The sequence below is a fragment of the Equus caballus genome, chromosome 24, assembly GCF_041296265.1.
Source record: "Equus caballus isolate H_3958 breed thoroughbred chromosome 24, TB-T2T, whole genome shotgun sequence".
NCBI classification, from domain to species: Eukaryota; Metazoa; Chordata; class Mammalia; order Perissodactyla; family Equidae; genus Equus; species Equus caballus.
Genome location: NC_091707.1, coordinates 52,908,196 through 52,927,135, shown reverse-complemented (window position 1 = coordinate 52,927,135; position 18,940 = coordinate 52,908,196).

Below are 18,940 nucleotides of genomic sequence, written 5' to 3'. Positions count from 1 at the left end.
ACATGAGTTTCTACTGGCCATGAAATAAAACAAATCATTTCCTTTGGGGAGATCCTGCTTTTTCTGGAAAGAGGATAGAAAAAGTGCTTCTGGGGCTCTTTAAAGAGAACAATGTCCCCCAAAATCTGTCTGTAGTAGCTCCAGACTCCTTCTCAGGGAGCAGGTTCTCCTGTCGCCCCTCAGAGAGCGCTGGTGCTTGGTGCCAGCGCCCAGGGCATTTCTGAGAAGGGTCAAAGCAACTCCAAGCAGAGACACCACTCTTGGAGGGGCTCACCTAACACAAGGATGAATTCCCGAGAGTCTTAGAGAGATGACTGGGCAGCTGGGGCCTGACACAGGTGACCCAGCTCTGTTATGGGTGGGGATCAGGGGCATGGAATTGGAGGGCCTGATCCCTGCCAAGTCCTGGGCAGCCCTTCAAAATGGCCAGTGAAGGAGCTGCCTGGTGTGCTTCAGTCACACATCAGTGATGGCAGTGGGATCTGTGTGATGCAGACTCAGGAAAGACATTTTCTTTGGCATTGGGGTGGTCTAAGAGCAACTCCCAGGATTGTATCTGTGTGTGTGTGTGTGTGTGTGTGAGTGTGTGTGAGAGAGGACTAGCTGTCAGGTGGAGAGCCTGGAACTAGCCTACTTCGACTCAAGTCCCAGTCAGCCACTTACTGACTTGGGTAAGTAGGTGACTCTCTCAGTATTGTCTCCTCTGTCAAATTGGGGAAATAACATACTCTTCCTTGTGTGGTTGTGGGTTTCAACAGGTTGTTACGTGGTGAGCCCTTAGTGTCTGGGATATCCCGAGTCCTTGCTGTGCTTGTGTCCGTATCTGTGTGCAGCTGTTTGGGTTGGGAGGACTAAGAAAAGGCTATTTTGAAAGATCTCTGGAGACATTCCTCTATTCCAATTGTTGGTCAGGGGCAGTAGGCTAAATTAATCTTCAGAGAAGGACTGCTTTTATGTTTGAGAAGCTACTTTAATAGATTTGTTTGTTACAAAAGCCTATTTTTAAAGGATGAATCTGAGACAATAAAGAGATAAAAATCTCTCTATACTAAAATAATTTTCTTCCTTCCTACCTTCCATCCTTCTTTTTTAGCACATAGAAGCATTTAAATATGATGTGAAATAATGCTTCATTTCCTCTGAAAGAGTAGAACTGGTTAGTCGTAGCTTTCAGGGGCTCCCTCGGCCATGGGAGAGAAGACCATTGAGAGCGGAGGGAGTTTCTGATGTGAGGATGAGATGTGAGATGATCACCAGCCCCTTGGGGAGGTGGGGGCTAAGGAGAGGCAGCAGTGAGCCTGGAGGGAGCTGCCCATGCTGGGGATGGTCAATTTGCTCCATCACATGTGTCTGTTACACTGCGTGATATCAAACTTAGAGTGATCCTTCCCTGGGCTGTCATTCTCTCGGGACATCCCCAATGTTTCTATAAAAGTGATTAGCCATTCGTGGGTAGCCTTTCATTAGCACCGCCTTGGACAATGAAAGAAAGACAGTGTCTACTCTGCAGATGAGCTGTGGGTAAAGAGGTGGAATGTTCGGGGAAGGTGATAAAGACTCACTGGCCAGAGAAGAGAGAGGGTGAGGCCGTGGCTCTGAGTAGTGATGGGGACAATTGGGGCAGAAGTTTCCACAGTGGGGGAAGCACTGTCTTTCTGCAGAGATCATCTTGATATCACAAGGGTGGGGATCCTGGAAACTCTTCCAGGGAGGTTAGAGAACACACAGACGATTCCTGGAACTCAGTGTGAGATGCACTCAACCTCTGCTGGCCGAGTTGATATGCATCAAATTGAAAGAAATGGGGCATGATCCTTTATCTTTAAACAGATGTATGCATTCATTTGTCCTTCCCATCCAAACAAGCCCAAAGATATCCAGAAAAAAATAAAGTTCTTCCAGTACTTGGAATATGTGCCCCACACACTGTTGAATTCACACACCTATTTTTTGAATGCCTACTGCATGCTGGTGTCGTGAAGGATGCAGGGAACTGGCAGTACCAAGTGTCCAGTAAATGGCACTGGCAGTTGGTAAAGCCCAGAGATGGCAGAAGATGGGGAAAACATTCATAGACTGTCTGACATAAATTTTAGAGCTAAGATACCTCAAATTCAGAGAGGCTGATTGGGTGGACTGAAGCTGCACAGCAGGTAAAAGAAAACATCAGGCCCTTCAAGTGACTTAGACGTCTCCTGATTCAGATCAAACTCTTTGCAGGAGGAATGGGAAAGCCCATGTCTTGTCGTCACACTCAGTGCCTGGACCAGTGCTGGGCATTCTTCACATGCCCACTCATGTATTCTTTAAAACAAACAGGGAGATCAGGCTTGGAAAGCTTAAGCACAAGGCTCAGATGACGCCGTTTACAAATGGGGGAGCTGGCATTGGACCAGAGTCATTCGATCTATTTAGTCAAAATTGGGAATATTTACTCCCAGAGTAGGGTTTATTGTCATGCCCTCTCTTCCTACTATCAAAACACTCAATGGGGCTGGCCGGTGGTGCAGTGGTTAAGCTTGCACACTCCGCTTTGGCGGCCCGGGATTCCCCAGTTCAGATCCTGGTGGCCAGCCTACACACTGTTTGTCAAGCCACGCTGTGGCAGGCGTTCCACATATAAAGTAGAGGAAGATGGGCATGGATGTTAGCTCAGGGCTAATCTTCCTCAAAAGAAGAAGAAGAAAAAAACACTCAAGAATCCAGACAATCAGAATACAGGGTGGATTGTGGTGGACTGTGCTGAAAGAAAGTCTCGTGCTCCAGGGACCAGAATTCTCTCATTTCATGAATCCAGGACTGTGCTGAATAAACACTTAACACTTTCTCTCCAACTCTTTCTCTTTTTCTTTCATGTATTTCTTTCCCCCATGAGCTCCTGGAAGTCCAGGCCTCTTCCTGGGATATGGTGTTTCTTCAGGGAAGGGACGGTGTAGGATTGATTAGGTATCAACGTCTTAGATCTAACTCACACCAGTGTGACCACCCCGGGAGGACTGTGATTGCCGTCTTTAAGCCCTCATGTGGAGCGCTCACTCTGAGCTAAGAATGGAGTGAAGATCTTGTCCAGGTTGAGTTTTTAGGAAGCAGATGCTCACGTGGAGTTTGGGAACAAGATGCTTGTGAAGGGTCAATGCCTGGGAAAGAAAAGGGGAGGAGACAGGTGAGCAGATAGAGAAGTGGCTCCGTGATGGGGGTCAGCAAAGCCAGGCCAGCCCAGCATCAGAAGGAGCACTGTCCCCCAAGGGCCAGGGTGACCCCATCTGGTAGATGGCTAGACCCAGGTACCTCCACCTCTGGAAAGGTGTGTGGGGGGATCTGAGAGCTGGGAGCTGTCTGCTGGCCCCTTCCTGGCAGGACTATCAGAGCGGCTAATCTCCATCGATATCTACTGCAGGTCCTCACATATATTATTTTATTTAATTTCCACCACAACCCTCGGAGGTGAGTAACATCATTCTCATATTATAGATGAGAGAATTGAGTCCCAGAGTCAGTAGCTCGCCCATGCTCTCGCAGAGAGCAGGTGGCAAAACCAGGATTTGACTTGGTCCATCCGCGAAGCCTGCACCTGAACAGATGCCCCGGGACACCTGGGTTCCACATTTACTGAACAGATGCTGGCTCACAGAGATGCTGCTTTCATTCCCCATGTGCTTATGAAGAACCCACCTCCCTTCCTCCTCAAAGGGGAACCTTATTCCCAACAAGAAGTGCGACCCATTTCAGAAAGGCCTCCCTTTTGCCTCTCTGCAGGGTGGTGTGGGGGAATCGCCATTCACTGGAAGTAAAGTAGCCAGAACACCCCCTGAAAGAAATCTCCCACACGGCCCAACCCCCTCCTCAGACAACCGAGAACTCCGCCTCATTACATTCAATCTCCAGGGATCACAACACGATTTTCTCCTTTTTTCCCCAAAGGAGAAGATGCCTGTGCCCCTGTGTCTGAGTCCCCTGTTGGTCTGAGGAAGCCCCACGTTACTCCCTCGTGAGGACAACCAGGAGCTCTGTCCCCAGGACTTTCTGGATGCAGGGGGATTGGGCCCCGAGGGACTCAGTCATGCTTCAGGTTGGGCGAAGGGGGTCAGGTGTGTTTTTGCTAAATCCAGGTGAATTGTCTCATCGACCTGCAGGGTCATGCCTGGGGACACCTTTGTGACATGCAAGGAGCTAAAATAAACAAATAAAAAAGTAACCCTCAGGATTGCTCCCCTGTAGCCTAATTGTATATTTATTCACGATGTTGGCTTTTCCGAGCCCCTGTCTTGAACAGCCTTATCACTGTGTGAGCCTGTATGGGAACCAACGTGTCCAGCTGTCACAGCACACAGCCTGCGGCATCTTAGTCCGAAAACAAGGCAGTCAGCACCTGATTGGGGGAGAATTTTTAATCTCGACAATTTGTGTCTAATTTTGGGAGTGACCAGGCTGTCAGCTCCAGCAACCCAATCTTTCTTTGAGGTCGACGCATGCGGCAGCTGCCACAGCCTAGACACTTCTTTTTTTATTATTATTATTTTTCTGGAGGAAGGAGGGAGAGAGAAGGTCGGGGAGGGAGGGGGGACAAAGGAAAAAAAAATGAAAATCCTCACTGCTATTTTCCTTGCGTTTTTGAATCCTGTTTTAGTGCAAGAATTTAATTATACATATTTTCCTCATTTCTTATATTCTGACATATTAATTAAGGACGCTCTAATTCAGTTTCTGTAGCACCGTTAGCTTAGCCTGTAAAAACATTTTGCCGTTATTGTACAAATAAAAAATGAAAAGGTAAAGATAACAATGCTCTTGATTGTGCGTACATGTGCGCCCCCTCCCTCTGCCACCCTCCTCTTTGTCATGGAAAAGTTGGGCTCATCATTATTTTATAAATAAAGTGATGGAGCCCTGCCCCGGCTCCCACTCTGCCTGGGTTGGTCCTGCTCAGGGAATGGACCTCCTAAAGCTGCCTCCTCGCGGATGCAGCTGTCAGTCCATCCTGGGGGTGGGGTGGGAAGAGGACAAAAGAGCGAGGAGTCCTAAAGAGACCGTTTGAAAACAGGTCAGTGGGGCTGACGGGGGCTCACTGAGTGCGTTTTGCATTCTGGAACTGACACAAGCCTTATCGCATCCTTTCTCTCTAAACCTAAAAAATCATTCAGAGTCAGCATTATTACTCCCACTTTACTCACAGCCGTCTTGAAAGAACAATCCAGTGAGTTCCCAGGATGATACCCCTGTGACCCGGTCCTGGTGAAGAGGGACCGAAGAAGACATTCTGAGGAAGAAAGATCTAACTTGGGGGTTCAGAGACCAGTAGGGTCTTCTCTGGCCACGTTGGTGGGTCTGGGCACAAGGAAGTTAGTCCAGGCAGAGGCATGGAAGGTGCAGCGGATTGAAATGAGGAGGAAGGGGCAACATCGATTCTGGATGAAAGGCGAGGTGGCAGTCATGGGAGAGGGAGGCAGAAATCTATGAGGGAGAGAAAGAGCCCTGAGAGCATTCGGGGCTCTGCAGGCCCCTCAAAGATAGAAATCTTCCCCAAAGAGCAATGAGAAGCCACCGGGACCTCAGGCGAATGTGACATGGACAAATGTGTGCTTCAAAAGATCATTCTGGCTGCCGTTCGAAATCACGTCTTTCCTGGTAGCTACAGAACAGACCTCGTTTTAAACTGTCAGCCCTACAATTTACTGATGTTTCTTGGTATGCACCGACATATATTTGGAGATTTTCAGATTCTGGGTTCTGCATTTTTGCTTAGGAGATGTGCTCACAGTACATTCTTTGGAAAGTCTCAGATAAAAGCTGAAATTTGTTTGTAATCTAGACATACAAGGTCCGCTCCACACTGACTTCAAATGACCACCTTGTTTTAGCTTTCATATTTTCCTAGCACAAAAGCCCAGCCACTACTACACATTCTTCTCTCTTCTTTTCTTTCTTTCCCTCTCTCCTTCAGTTTCATTTCTTCCTTCCTCCCATCCTCTCACTTATCTTTGACAAGAGGATGATAAAAGATAGTCAGGTGAAGGAACTTCCTTTTATTATGGGGCATTTCTCTTTTTTTTAAAAGATTGGCACCTGAGCTAACAACTGTTGCCAATCTTCTATTTTTTTCCCTTCTTCTTGCTCCCAAAGTCCCCCAGTACATAGTTGTATATTCTAGTCGTGAGTGCCTCTGGTTGTGCTACGTGGGACACCGCCTCAGCGTGGCCTGATGAGCGGTGCCATGCCTGTGCCCAGGATCTGAACCTGTGAAACCCTGACCCACTGAAGCTGAGCGTGCGAACTTGACCACTCGGCCACAGGGATGACCCCTATTATGGGGCATTTCAAGCATGGCTGAGAGTTTGAGAAGGTGAACATGAAGCAGTGATTCCTAAACATGCTGGCATCATGGAGGGGATATTGTATACAGTTTGGGCAGGTTTGTCAAACTTCCTGACACCACCGTTGGTCCTGGGAGATCAGGTTAAATCCTCTGCCTGAAGACCTTGCTGGTCTGGATGCCTGTGACTCTAAGGCACGTTTGTGCTCCCTACAGAAGCCAGTTGCTTTGTGTCCCTCCTAATCTCTGGGTGACCCCAGGCTCATAGTGCCACCTGGTTGAAGGGCTCAGCTCCATTTCTTTTGTTGACCTTTCCAATGCCGGGTTTTCAGGAGCATAATCATGATAAGGGGGTGAGAAGTCCCCTGCAAACTCTTGGATGGGCAGAGTCTGCACCTGCCTGTCACCTTGGCTGTTCCTCTTCTCCAGACTTGATCACTCTTCTCTCCGTTGTCCCCCAAAGTACCCTCTCTCTCCTTTCCCCTCTCAGAGCCCTGCTCTCTGCACTGCTCATTGGATGAGGATCCAGCACCCCCTGCTTTGTCCACTGTGTGCCATCTTCTACATGCAGAACAGAGCTCCCTCACTGGAGGCATCCAACAAAATCGCAAGAAACTGAGCAATGCAGACATTTGCAGGGAGGGAGCACACCTCAGGATAAGGGAGCGTCCATTTTTGCCACTTATGAAGAGAACAGACCACCTTTCTGCTACCCAGCTATCTTCTTAGGTCTTACCGAATACCCAAGTGAAGTATTAGAAATCTCCCCAGATAAGTGACAGTTCTTGCCCCCTCCACGGGGCCAGGCATGGTGTCAAGGAAGGTCCCTTGGAGAAGGTGACACTCACAAAGCTGAGAAGCAGGGGTGACACGTAAAGGATAAGGAGTAGCTCCAGATTCCTGGGAGTGGGCAGCAGGTCAAAAGGCAGAAGGACCGTCACAATATTGTGCAACCATTGTGTCACTGAATCATTCACTTTGAAATGGCTATTTTATATTATGCGAATTTCACCTCAATTTTAAAACTGCATTTTGTGGATGAATATATTTTTTAAAAAAAGGCACAAGGAATATGGAGAGAGTGAGTCTATGGAGGAGGTTGAGAGACATGGAGCACCTGGCAACAGGGGTCGCTCACCTATGGGACACCTACCCATCAGGGAGCCCTTGCCATGCCATTTATTCCCTCTAATGCATCTGTTGAATTGGTGTCGGCTCTCGACTCACAACCAGTGAATTTCCTTTGCATTGACCCCGATCCCATTGCCCTGATGCTTCTGGCCAACAGAACATCCTTCTTCATCACGCTCCTCCTAATGAGCCAGATTAAGTGAGACTTTAGACCAGTTGGCCCCTCTTGGAATCCGTGGCCAGTGCCAATATGAGAAGAAGTTCAAAAGCATTCACAGCTTGTGCCGAAACCAGACTCCTGGTCCACCTTACTCTCCGCTGCTGGAGCTGGTTCTGTCTCTAGCATCGTCCCCCCTATCCCAAGCATGTCCTCCCACCTGTCCTTGGGTATAAATTGCTTGTGATCCACCTCCAGCCTCTCTTGGGACCCCCCTCGCCAGAAGCTCTTGCACATAGGACCTTCCACATATACCAGAGTTCACCTCTGGTTTGCAGTGGTCTTATCGATCCACACTCTAGACTTTCTCAGTGGCTCATTCCATTCCTTCCAATGTTGGCACTGTCCTCTCTTAACGGGGTGATTTGAGGCACCAACCTGCATGCAAGGGTGTATCCCAGGAAGCAGTCCCAATTCCTGGTGTAGCCCCTGCCATAATCTGAAGCAAGGAGAGCTGGCGGTAATTCCAAAGACGCTGGAGGGAAGTCCCCAATGCTCTGATTGCCACAGCCTTCTTCCGAGTCATTCTGTCAGCTTAAGCTCCCGCGCCCTGTGCAGGGGGATGTCAATCTTCTTTGCCAAATTAATTGGCCCATGGAAGTAAATCTGGTCTAGAGGCTGCCAGCCATGGGTTGTCCAGCTCTGAGGTGACCTCACGATATTACTGCAGATTGAGTGCTCCCCTCCAGGGCAGAGTCTGACTGAACCAACCAGAGCCCCTTCGAGGAGGATTTGGTAGGGATTTCTAGAGAAAAGCGGTTGTGGGAAGCAGGACAGCAGAGACAGCGATAGAGGGTGACTGAGGTAACAAGATGGTGGAGCCTCAGGTGAATGGAACAATAATACCCTCTGATGCCCAGTTTCCCAGGCAACCAGGTGGATGGTACTAAGAGGCAGTTGCCCCAGATGCTCTAAAGCCTTTCAGATCTGCCTGTGCATGGGTTCCTTCTGCTTTCTCTTCTACTCCAAACTCCATGTGCCAGAAGAAGAGGTCTTTATTGACTAAGTCAACCTGCTGTGTCTGTGTCTTTGGAAACTCCAAAGAGAGAAGGTGGAATCCTGCAGGAGATGCCCAGACTTAGGAGCCAAGGAACCCGAAATGGGAAGGAGAGAGGTAAAATGCAAGGCAGAGCCAAGAGGCAGAAACAAGGCAGCATGTGGGCAGACACAGACCTCGACCTTTGACATGGACACCAGTGGGAACTTACTCCCCACCCTGGGGACCACGCAGTATGCTGGTGTCTCTGACTGCTAGAGGTGCAGGATGCAGGGGGGCACTCAAGCTGCAAAATCGCAGATGCCCTGAATTTGGAGAAAGCCAGCCGTTGGTTGCCTTTGGTTTGAACACAAATCTCAGAAACAACCATGAAAACCAGTCACCTCACCCCTCGCCCATTGGCCAAGCAGTCATGAATTATTCCATCCCTGTGAAATCTGCAGTCATCTTGACTCTTAGACTCCCCTAATATACTTTGATTCAAAGCCGAAATGAGGTTTAAGCTGCTGATAGCATGTCTCGAACCACGCTGGGAAAGCGATGCCGTGCGCTGATGCCGGAACGCTGGTAAAGGGGGATTAGGAAGCTCGGCTGAGTTCCACGGCGGCGGCTCTGTGTTACTATTAAGAGGGACGGATTAATATCAAGTTTCAGGGATCTGCTTGCTTGCTGATACTGCTTAATTATCCAGATAAGTGATCGGTATCCAAGCATGAGTGGCAGCATAAATCTCAGAGTCATCATCTTTTTTTTTCTTCCTTTCTTCCTCTCTCCCTTTTTTTGGGAAAGGAAATGTTTATTCATTTAAGCATCAGTGAGATACATTTTTTAAAGTGCTCATTGAACGTTAAACATAAGCGCCAACCTTGGCCATTTTTTTTTTTCTTTTTCTGATTGGTTTGGTTTTGGTTTTGGTTTTGGTTTGGCATATCACGGGAGAGAAGCGATGGGGTTTTCCGTGGCCGAAGGTGGCCAGTAGCCTCCTCCCCATGCCTTGTCCATTTATTCCAGATTCTTCCCTTGCATTCAGAAAGCCCCTGTGTCTGCAACCCTACCCTTCCTCTCACTGTAGAGAGCGGGCCCACCACGCTCCCGAGGAGGCTCCCATCACAGACTGGAGCATCTGCTCGCCCAGCCCAGGCGGAGGCTGGGGGTGGCCAGGGCAGACTCCTGGAAGGGGCAGCCCGCCCCACAGCCTCTGAGCCTGCTGTCTTGGCTGGTAATTTTATCCCGTGAAGACTCTTTTTTTTTTTCCCTTCTCTCTTGCTGTCTCTGTCTTCCTGACCCTGCTCCACTTGTATTCATTGTATTACTTCTGTTGCCATGATTAGTCCTGTCTGGCTCATGGGGCATCCACCTGAGGCTGGGATTAAGGATCAAAAGGGGCTGCCCTAGCTGCTCCTTCTCTTGCCTGTAAATACCATTTAGGTCTCTGTCTTTGACCCATCTGCTGCTTGGCCGTGTCAGATTCTCCCTCTCTTAATTAGGCACCAATTGTCCATCAAGCACCCCACCAGCAAGGCACCACCAGGACTCCCTTGCCCTTAGGAGAAGTCCCTCCCCCTCCTTAGCACTGCATTGAACACGGGGCTCCGGTGCTGCTTCTGCTGCCTGGGCAGCCCTGTCTCCCATCGACACTCAGCAGCACCTGCCAGCTTCCAGCGTCCAGCAAAGCAGGCAGTTTCTCACCACTGAGCCTTCACTCAAAGTGGGGCCTCTGCCTGGAATGCTCCTCCTCTGGGAGGTCAGAGCTTACCTGTGCTTTGAATACAGCCAATATCCTCAACCTTCCCTGTGCATCAGGCTCATCTGGAAGGTATTTAAAAATCCTGATACCCACGTTCTATCTCCAAAGGCTTCAATTCACTTGGTCCAGTTGGGCACGGGCTTTTCTCCATGCTCCTCAGGTGTTTCAGATGGAGACCCTGAGCTCGAGCCACCATCTTTCAGCAGGTCAGATCAAGCTTCCCCATGGGTGTCCAGCAAAGCCCTGTCCCTACCAAGAAAAATATGAACAATTGTTGTAGCTGGTGCCTGGGATTGGGACCAAAGCTCTCCATAACCACTTGCCTTCATCTTCTGGGCTTTACACAGGCAGTTCCCCAGTGGCCAATGAGGAAACCAGGGCTCAGAGAAGTGGAATGAGGTGGCCGTTGTCTGCTCATGTGTGTGCTCCTCTCAAGACCATGCAATTCCCTTGAGCAGGGATGGTGTTTAAACTTCTTTTCATCCTTGCAGTGGGTGGAATTGGGACCTCCAAAAGATATGTCCACCCAGAACCTCAGAATACGACCTTATTTTGAAAGTCTTGGCAGATATAATTAAGGTAAAGATCTCTAGAGAGTTCATTCTAGGTTAGGATGGGCCCTAAATCAAGTGACAAGACCTTATTAGAGAAGAGAAGGGGAAATAGACAAACAGACACACAGAGGACAAGGCCATATGAGAACAGAGGCAGAGATTAGAGTGATGCTCCTACAAGCCATGGAACACCAAGGATTGCCAGCAGCCACTAGAAACTAAAAATGCATGGAAAGAATTCCCCCTCAGAGCCTCCAGAACGAGCTACTCATGTCGACGTCTTGAATTCTGACTTCTGACCTCCTAAATGGTGAGGACATGAATTTCTGTTTTGAAATTTGTTTGAAGCCACCCAATTCATGGCAATTTGTTATGGCAAACCTGGGAAACTAATACAATCCCCCAGCACCTATCATGGTGGTTTCCAAAGCTTTTGTTGAATGAGTGAATAGTCAGTGCTCAGTGCAATCCTGCTGAGGGCCAGCTTCACTATCTTCATCCTTCTGATGATAAAAGGACAGCTCACAGGATTTAAGGGACTTGCTTAAGGTGGGGCAGAAGCAGGAGGCAGGGCTTGGTCCTGAGCGTGGCTCTGAGACCCCAAATCTGGAGGTCATTTCATCAGAGCACACCGTGCTTTCCATGAAGATAAGAGCAAGATCAGGATGCAGGCCCTAATTCCTTGCCCTGAGGCCACACACAACTTTTCTTACTTTAGGGCCCTAATGACAAAGGCCAGCCCATGTTTCCTCATCTCTCCATAAGCTCAAGGGTTTCAGGTTGCATCACTGGCCTCCTAGAGTCTTGCTGATGTACCTTGTCCCAGTTGCTGGAGTGGAGGACAAGATGGGGAGTAGCTAGCTCCTCCGTTCTCCTTCCTATGAAATCAGCCTCTTTGTATCTCATTTGTATGCTGAGATTTTCTATACACAACAATTTGGGGAAAAAATGGGAGGGTTTACATTCCTTTGCTTAACACAGGTTATTCAGATGCCTTCCAGGAAGGCCCGGCATCCTATGAACTGGGAACACGGAGAAAGGCCTTCAGAACCTGCACTGTCCAGATGCTATTTGTCTGCTCTGCTTCTCATTCCCAGGGCAGATCAAAGGACAAACAAGTTAGGATGTCCCCTCAATGGAGAAGCTCTTACTATGGTTGGCCTTTCACCTCATGCTGTGCTGGTCTATTTAAAAACAGCTTCAAGGGGAAAGAGTCCACTTTCTAAATAGGGAGAGATTTGGGCTCCTCGATCTGAGTGCTGGCCTTGCAAAGGACCCTGTGTCTTCATGGTAGCTTGGTGTGGTGGCAAGAAGCCATTTACCTTCTGAGTTTTTATTTTTGGCCCTCTGTCCCTGACATGTCCTAGGGACTTCCAGGAGAGATTTATGACTTCTGCTTGAGCCACACATAGTAGCTGGTCCAAGTTTGCTCCCAGGGATGGTTTTTCTCTGCAGTGTCCTGGAAGCTGGACTCAAATCAAGCCAAAGAAAACATATTCTGACTTCTTAGAGCTTGGTTACTTAGAGAGCAGTTCTCAGACCACGGTCGCTTCCTAACTAGTCAGTGACCAGTGGTACTCCCTGTTGTGAGGTCTTCAGTGTCCTCCCCAACCCTGAGAATAACACCACCACCCCTTAGCATAGCCTCCACCCTCCTCTTCCCTCAGCAAATACTGTGTTCTTCCTCCCAGTTTGTGCTCAGTCTCATGGCCTCAGGGTCTTTGCCCACACTGAACTCTCTGCCAGGAATATTACCATCAGCCATTTCTCCTAGTAAGCCTCTTCTTATCCCTCAGGTCTTAGCTTGACTGTTGTAGGCCCTGGAAAGAACTCCATGATCCCCCAGGCAGGAGCAGTCCCTCCATTATAGATGCGGTGTTTCTCTCCAGCTTATGACAGCAGTGATTAAAGAAACCCAGATGAGATGACTCAGTTGGCTATTGTCTGCTTTCTTTTCTGTAAACCTAAGTGGGCAGAGGTCATGTCTGCTGTGTGCACCATGGTACCCCAGAATCCCACCTTAAGCTCAGCACATGATGCACATTCAAAGGTTAATGAGGGAGAGTGAGGAGTCCAGGGCTAGTCATCACAGAGGGGGCGGGCCGGCCAAGTCCTCAGCACCTTCACACAGGCTATCTCATTTAACCCTGGTGTTCTCCTGACAGGAAGGCACTGACCTCTCTCTTGACTGGCAAGGAAATGGAGACCAACAGGATGTCACTTTGTCAACGCCACAGATGAGAGAGCAGAGATGTGAGGGAGTGGCCTAGAAAGAGGAATCTCAGGTGGGCCATGAGAACAGTCTTCAACTAATGGAAGGATGGCCCCAATAAGGGGAGCGGGGAGTCTCATTCTATGTGGCAGTGAAGGTTGGTGTTTGGAGGAAGATTGCAACGATAGGGACACAGAGGAGTGGGGATGAGGAAGAATCCATCGAAATCCGGGTTCTGCTATTCCAAACTCAGGCAAATCACCTAACCTTCACTGAGAGTCCATCTCCGTGTCTGGAAATGGATAGACTCACACTCGCTATTCTGACTGCAAAACAGCCGTCACCAATCATTGTCAACAGTGAGCTCATTGAGGGCCCAGTCTGTGTCCTCACCGTCATCCCTCCCAGAGCCTGCCATACTACTCAGCATGTAGTATTTACTGAAGATATCCTAAATCAAATGAGAGAGTATAAAAAAATAATAATTACTAACATTGTGTGGGGACTTACTATTTTATAACACATCTTGATATGTACTGCTGTGTTTAAATCTCATATTATCTGAAAGTTAGATCCAGAATTTGAACTCAAACCCAGTGCAATGCTTGTTGTTATCCTGCCATATGATTTTCTAAAGTATTCTAGCATCCTTCTCTCATTCAATCCTATCTAGTGCCTTGAACAGTGAACTCTGCAAGTATTTACTATGGACCTTCTACGTACTAGGCACTGTCCTAGCTGCTAGGCGCTGAGAATAAAATGGGGAGGAAAAATACATGTGGTCACCCAGAGGGCAAGGTTGACCTCTGTGGGGTGCTTCCCTGGGCCAGGACCTGCAGGAAGAACGAGAGAGATCCAGGGCAGGCAGGAAGGAAGAGCTTTCCAGGCAGAGGGAGCAGCACATAGCAGAGGCCCCGTGTGCCGTGGAGCGTGCTAACCGAAGGATCTAAATCAATGGTTCTCAACTGTGAGTGGTTTTGTGGCCCAGGGGACATTTGACAATGTCTGGAGACGTTTCTAGTGGTTGCAACTTGAGAGGGAAGTGCTACTGACGTCTAGTGTGTAGAGGCCGGGGATGGCTCTCACTCTCTGCCAATGCACAGGACAGCTTCCACAAGAAAGAATCACATGGCCCAGAATGTGCCCAAGGTGAGAAAGTTAGCTAAGGAATGGTCAGTGTGGCTAGATGAGGAAGGCAAGTGAGGGGTGTCCTGCTAGCTCTGGGGTTGTTGAGTTAGCCGGAGACTGAGACAATGATGCAGGGCTGAGAGAGCAGCGGGAAGCCATTGCAGTGGCAGGTTTGGGGGTTGGGGTACCTTGATGACATGTGGTTTGGAGGAAGAGCTCAGTGAGTGTGGGCAGACCCAGAAGGAGGAAATGGCCACAGGTCCAGATAAGATCAAGGCCAGCTTCCTGGGCATGAGACCTGTCCAGACACATAGGGCTTTGCATTCCGAAGGCCCCTGCACTTGGTTTAGTGATCTGCTGCCACCATTTTGAAATTCTTAATTTTTGAACAAGTAGCCCCATATCTTCTTTTTGCACTGTGCCCAACAAATTGTGTAGTCTGTCCTGATAAGAAATGGTGGCAACTTTGACCAGGGGTTGAGATTCGAGGTGAGAGAGAATTATGATGAGAATGAACATGACTTAGCAGGAGATGGACCTTAGGGTGAAGGATAGACAGAAAGGAGTATTATCACCTTTAGTGTTGCCAGCAAGGAAACCCGTCCAGAGTGACAAAGCAAGACCCCAAAGCTCTCTCAGTTACTGTAAAAGACAGGACTCAGATTAAGATTTTTTTTTTTGGTAAATATGCCTTAAAATGAGTCATAGAAACCAAGCACTTTGAGAGTGAAAGGAAGTGCTACTGACCATTAAACCCAACTTAATTGACAAGAGGATAAACCAGGATGCTTCTGAGTACAACAGAGTGTACAGTCACTCTGCTTAAAATCATAAAATGTTATACACGCATACATTATCATGGTTATTACAAAGAAAATACAATTATAGTGATAATCAACATGACAATTTTATGACTAATAATTTTCTACCTTTATATTACTTGCTTATCCTGACTTTACAACTTTATTCATTTTTTTTCATCCCTGGTCCATCAAAGGAATGATGTCTGAGAGCAGCCCACAGCACAGGAGTCATGAAAAATGTCACAGTCATGCTAATCTTTTGCATTTTCCTCTCTTCTGTTAAGCTACCCACCCAGGATACCTGCATGGGGGTTCTTTCCAATACCATAGACTATGGACCCACGGTCACAATCTCTTCTTCTTCACAGTCTGCAGCCACCACTGACAGGTTAGATTTTGAGGTGACTATGTCCATCAGCCCTCAGGTTAAGCTATGAGTATGTGCACATATTTGCATATTTGTTTTCAGATCTTATCAAATTGAATGTGAATTTAGAAAGCTCTTCTATTCGACCAGGTTTGGTAACATGAAAGAGTTAATTAAAGTTTTACTATTTGAAGAACTTGCTCTTGAAAGTCAATTCTACTTCTCCCAGATGGGCTCACAATAATAGTCACAGTTATGGGACGCCCAATATGGGATGCTCAAGAGTCAATGCTTGCAAAGGAAACAGAAATTAGAATCATGAAAAGAGTGTTTCATAGGCTTTCTATGGGGGGTGGGGTAGATGCCTGAAGAGAGGTAAGAGCAAAGACTGTTATTTCTAAATCATTTTTTAAATTATAAAATATATTCAGCATACAGGAAAGGATGGCAAATAATATGATGAACACCACAGGCCTTGACCATGCATATGTTCATCTCTTATCTATTGAGTCATAGTTTTTTCTCTCTCTTTCTATTTTTGTAAATAAGCTCATCATTACAAATACAGTTAAGCCCTCTCGTTGACCCCTTTCCCTAATATGTCTTCCCCTTCTCTCCTTAAAGTCAACCAATAACCATATTAAATTCATTACTTATCTTTCCCATAGGAATTATACATTTTTCCTTTTTATCCCCATAATCATAACACATACTATTTTCCTTAATATTCAACTTTATATTGTTTATGTCATATGATACATAATATCCAGCAAATGCCACCTCACCTCCCGTTTTTCCAGAACACAGCAACTTTGAGCTTTTTATCATGTTGTTACATGCCTCTCTACTTCATTCATTGTAGCTGCTATATGATATTTGAGAGTATGAATACAGCACAATCTTAGTATATTCTCCTGTTGGTAGATATTTAGGTTGTGGCTATTTTCTGCTCTTACAAACAATACCATAAGAAAAATTCTTGTACATGGCGCCTTCACATGTAGAGAGTTTCCCTACGGTATGTAGCTAGAAATGAAATTGCAGGGTCACATAACATGAATGTCTTCAATCTAACTAGATATTGTAGTTTATTTCCAAAGTATTTGTACCTACTTATACTCCCCCAGCTGTGTCTAAGTCCCACTTATACAGATTCTTGTCAATTCTTAGTACTATCAATTTGTTTTGAAAGTTGCTGTTGTTACGACATTTTGTCTCCTTGATTTCTAGTGACGGTGCATAACTGCTCATGTCTTTGGCATTTTAGATCTCCTCTTTGCTGAATTGTTTATTCATATTCTTTGCCAAATTTTTTTCTAAGATTACTTATATTTTTCTTATTGTTTTATACATATTTTCTTATATATTCTGAAAATTGATGTCTTATGGAGTTCATTCATTGCTTTCCGTTTTCAATTTTTATGGTATCATTAGTAAATTTAGTAAAGTCTATTTATGTTTTTCCATTTTGAGTTGAGATTTATATGTCCCGTATTAAAAAAAAAAAGAACCCTTAAGACCATAAAGATACTGTCTTTCATTTTCTTCTGAGGTTTTGCTTTTCCACTTAGGTTTTTAACCTACTTAGAATGCACTTCTGTGAACGGCTTGACACAGAACTCTAACTCTCTTATATTCTCAAAGCAAAACCAATTACCTTGCACCATTCATCAAATAGTCCATTATTTCCAAATTGTGGCAGGAACTAATAAACTATTCATCAAACTCGATTTCTCTTCTTCCTTGCAGCAAGCTGGACTCCTTTCTCCCAGTCACCCTTGAAGTTTGATGATGCAATAGGACTAGTTCCAGCCAATATAATATGAGTGGTCATGCTGTGTACACTTCCAAGCCTAACCCATGAGAAAACTCCTGCAAGTGGTAGCCCAAGCCTCTCTCTCCACCAGCTTGAGTTGTTTGATTGAGATAGACAGGGATGTCATATGTAGAAGATGCTAGAATCACAAGCTTGGAAATACAGGTCCTCGAAGTACAGCTTTTAGGAAAGACATCTGCCTATCAGGGCTTCTCACGAGAGGGAAATGAACTTGTATTGTGGTAAAATACTGATATATTTATCTGTGATACGACAGCTAGCATTTTCTGAAATAATACACTAGCTAATCTTCTTTGTCACCTATGTCATAAATTGTTTTCATATATGCATGGGTCAGGCTCTGAATTTTCTGTTCTATTCCCATTGGTCTTTGTTTTGCTCTCTGTACCCATTAACACTCTTATTGTTAGTACAACTTGATAGTAAATATTTATATCTGAGAGGCTAAGGCTCACCATGTCTATCTTTAAAATTATTTTAGCCTTTTGATGTATCATATAAATTTTAGAATCGGTTGTGAAGCTCTGTGAAATTTCCGTGTATAGTTTGATTGAAATAGTATTGAATTTAAAGATTGAATTTGGGAGAATTTACATCTCAACACAACTGCATATGTAAAAAATATATACATCCTATATAATATGTATGATATATGTAATTATTATATATAATATATGATTATATGTTATATCATATATTATATATCATATACATATAAAATCTTCCACCATAGTTAAGGTTAGTAAAAGTAATAGTGCTTATAGAATTGCAAAATTTTAGTTAGATTTATTACATGATGCTTTGTGTTTTTTGTTGCTATTGTAAATGATTTATTGTTAAAGTAACATTTTCTCATCGTGACTCTTTATAGAAATATGATTGATTGAATAAGTTGGACATGTGTCCAGTCAACTTGCTGAAATACTCTTATTAATTTTGTTAATAATGTCAGTTTGCTGTCTTCCCTTACAATCCTTATGCTTTTGTTGATGTGTCTTGCTTTCCCTTCTAGCCAGTCCAAACAGTGTGGGACTGAGCAGCGATATGGTGCCACTTGTCTTTTAGTTATTAATGGAATACACTGTTTCACTGGTGAGTATACTGTTGATTTTTAAAAGTTAACAGAGTTCATTTCTGTTTCTTGTTTGCTAAGATTTTTTTGAACTGTAAATGGGTTTTGAATTTCATCAACAGCTCTGCGTCTATAGTTTATGTAGTTTTACTCTTTTATTCTGTTAATATGGTAAAAGATATTCATTTCTCTTTTGATTTTAAATTACCCTTATGTTTCTAGGTTAACCTCAAATTGACTTTTTCACACATTGCCTAATTCATTTTGTAGTATTTTATTTCATACATTTCATTTATAAATAAAATGTATTCATAAAATGAAATTGCCTATAATTTTCTTTTCTCATAGTGTCTTTCTCTAGTTTTGGTGTTAAGGTGATTCCAGACTCAAAAATTAAAGTGTGGAATATTCTCCAACTTTTTCTCTTCTATTGATAAGAGAAGGTAAATATTAAATTTGCCTGACTATTTGGGTGAACTTGCATTACATTTTTTTTTTAAACAGTAATCATTAACTAATGATTCCATTTCTTTACTTCTATTTGGATTTTCTAGTTGCACATGAA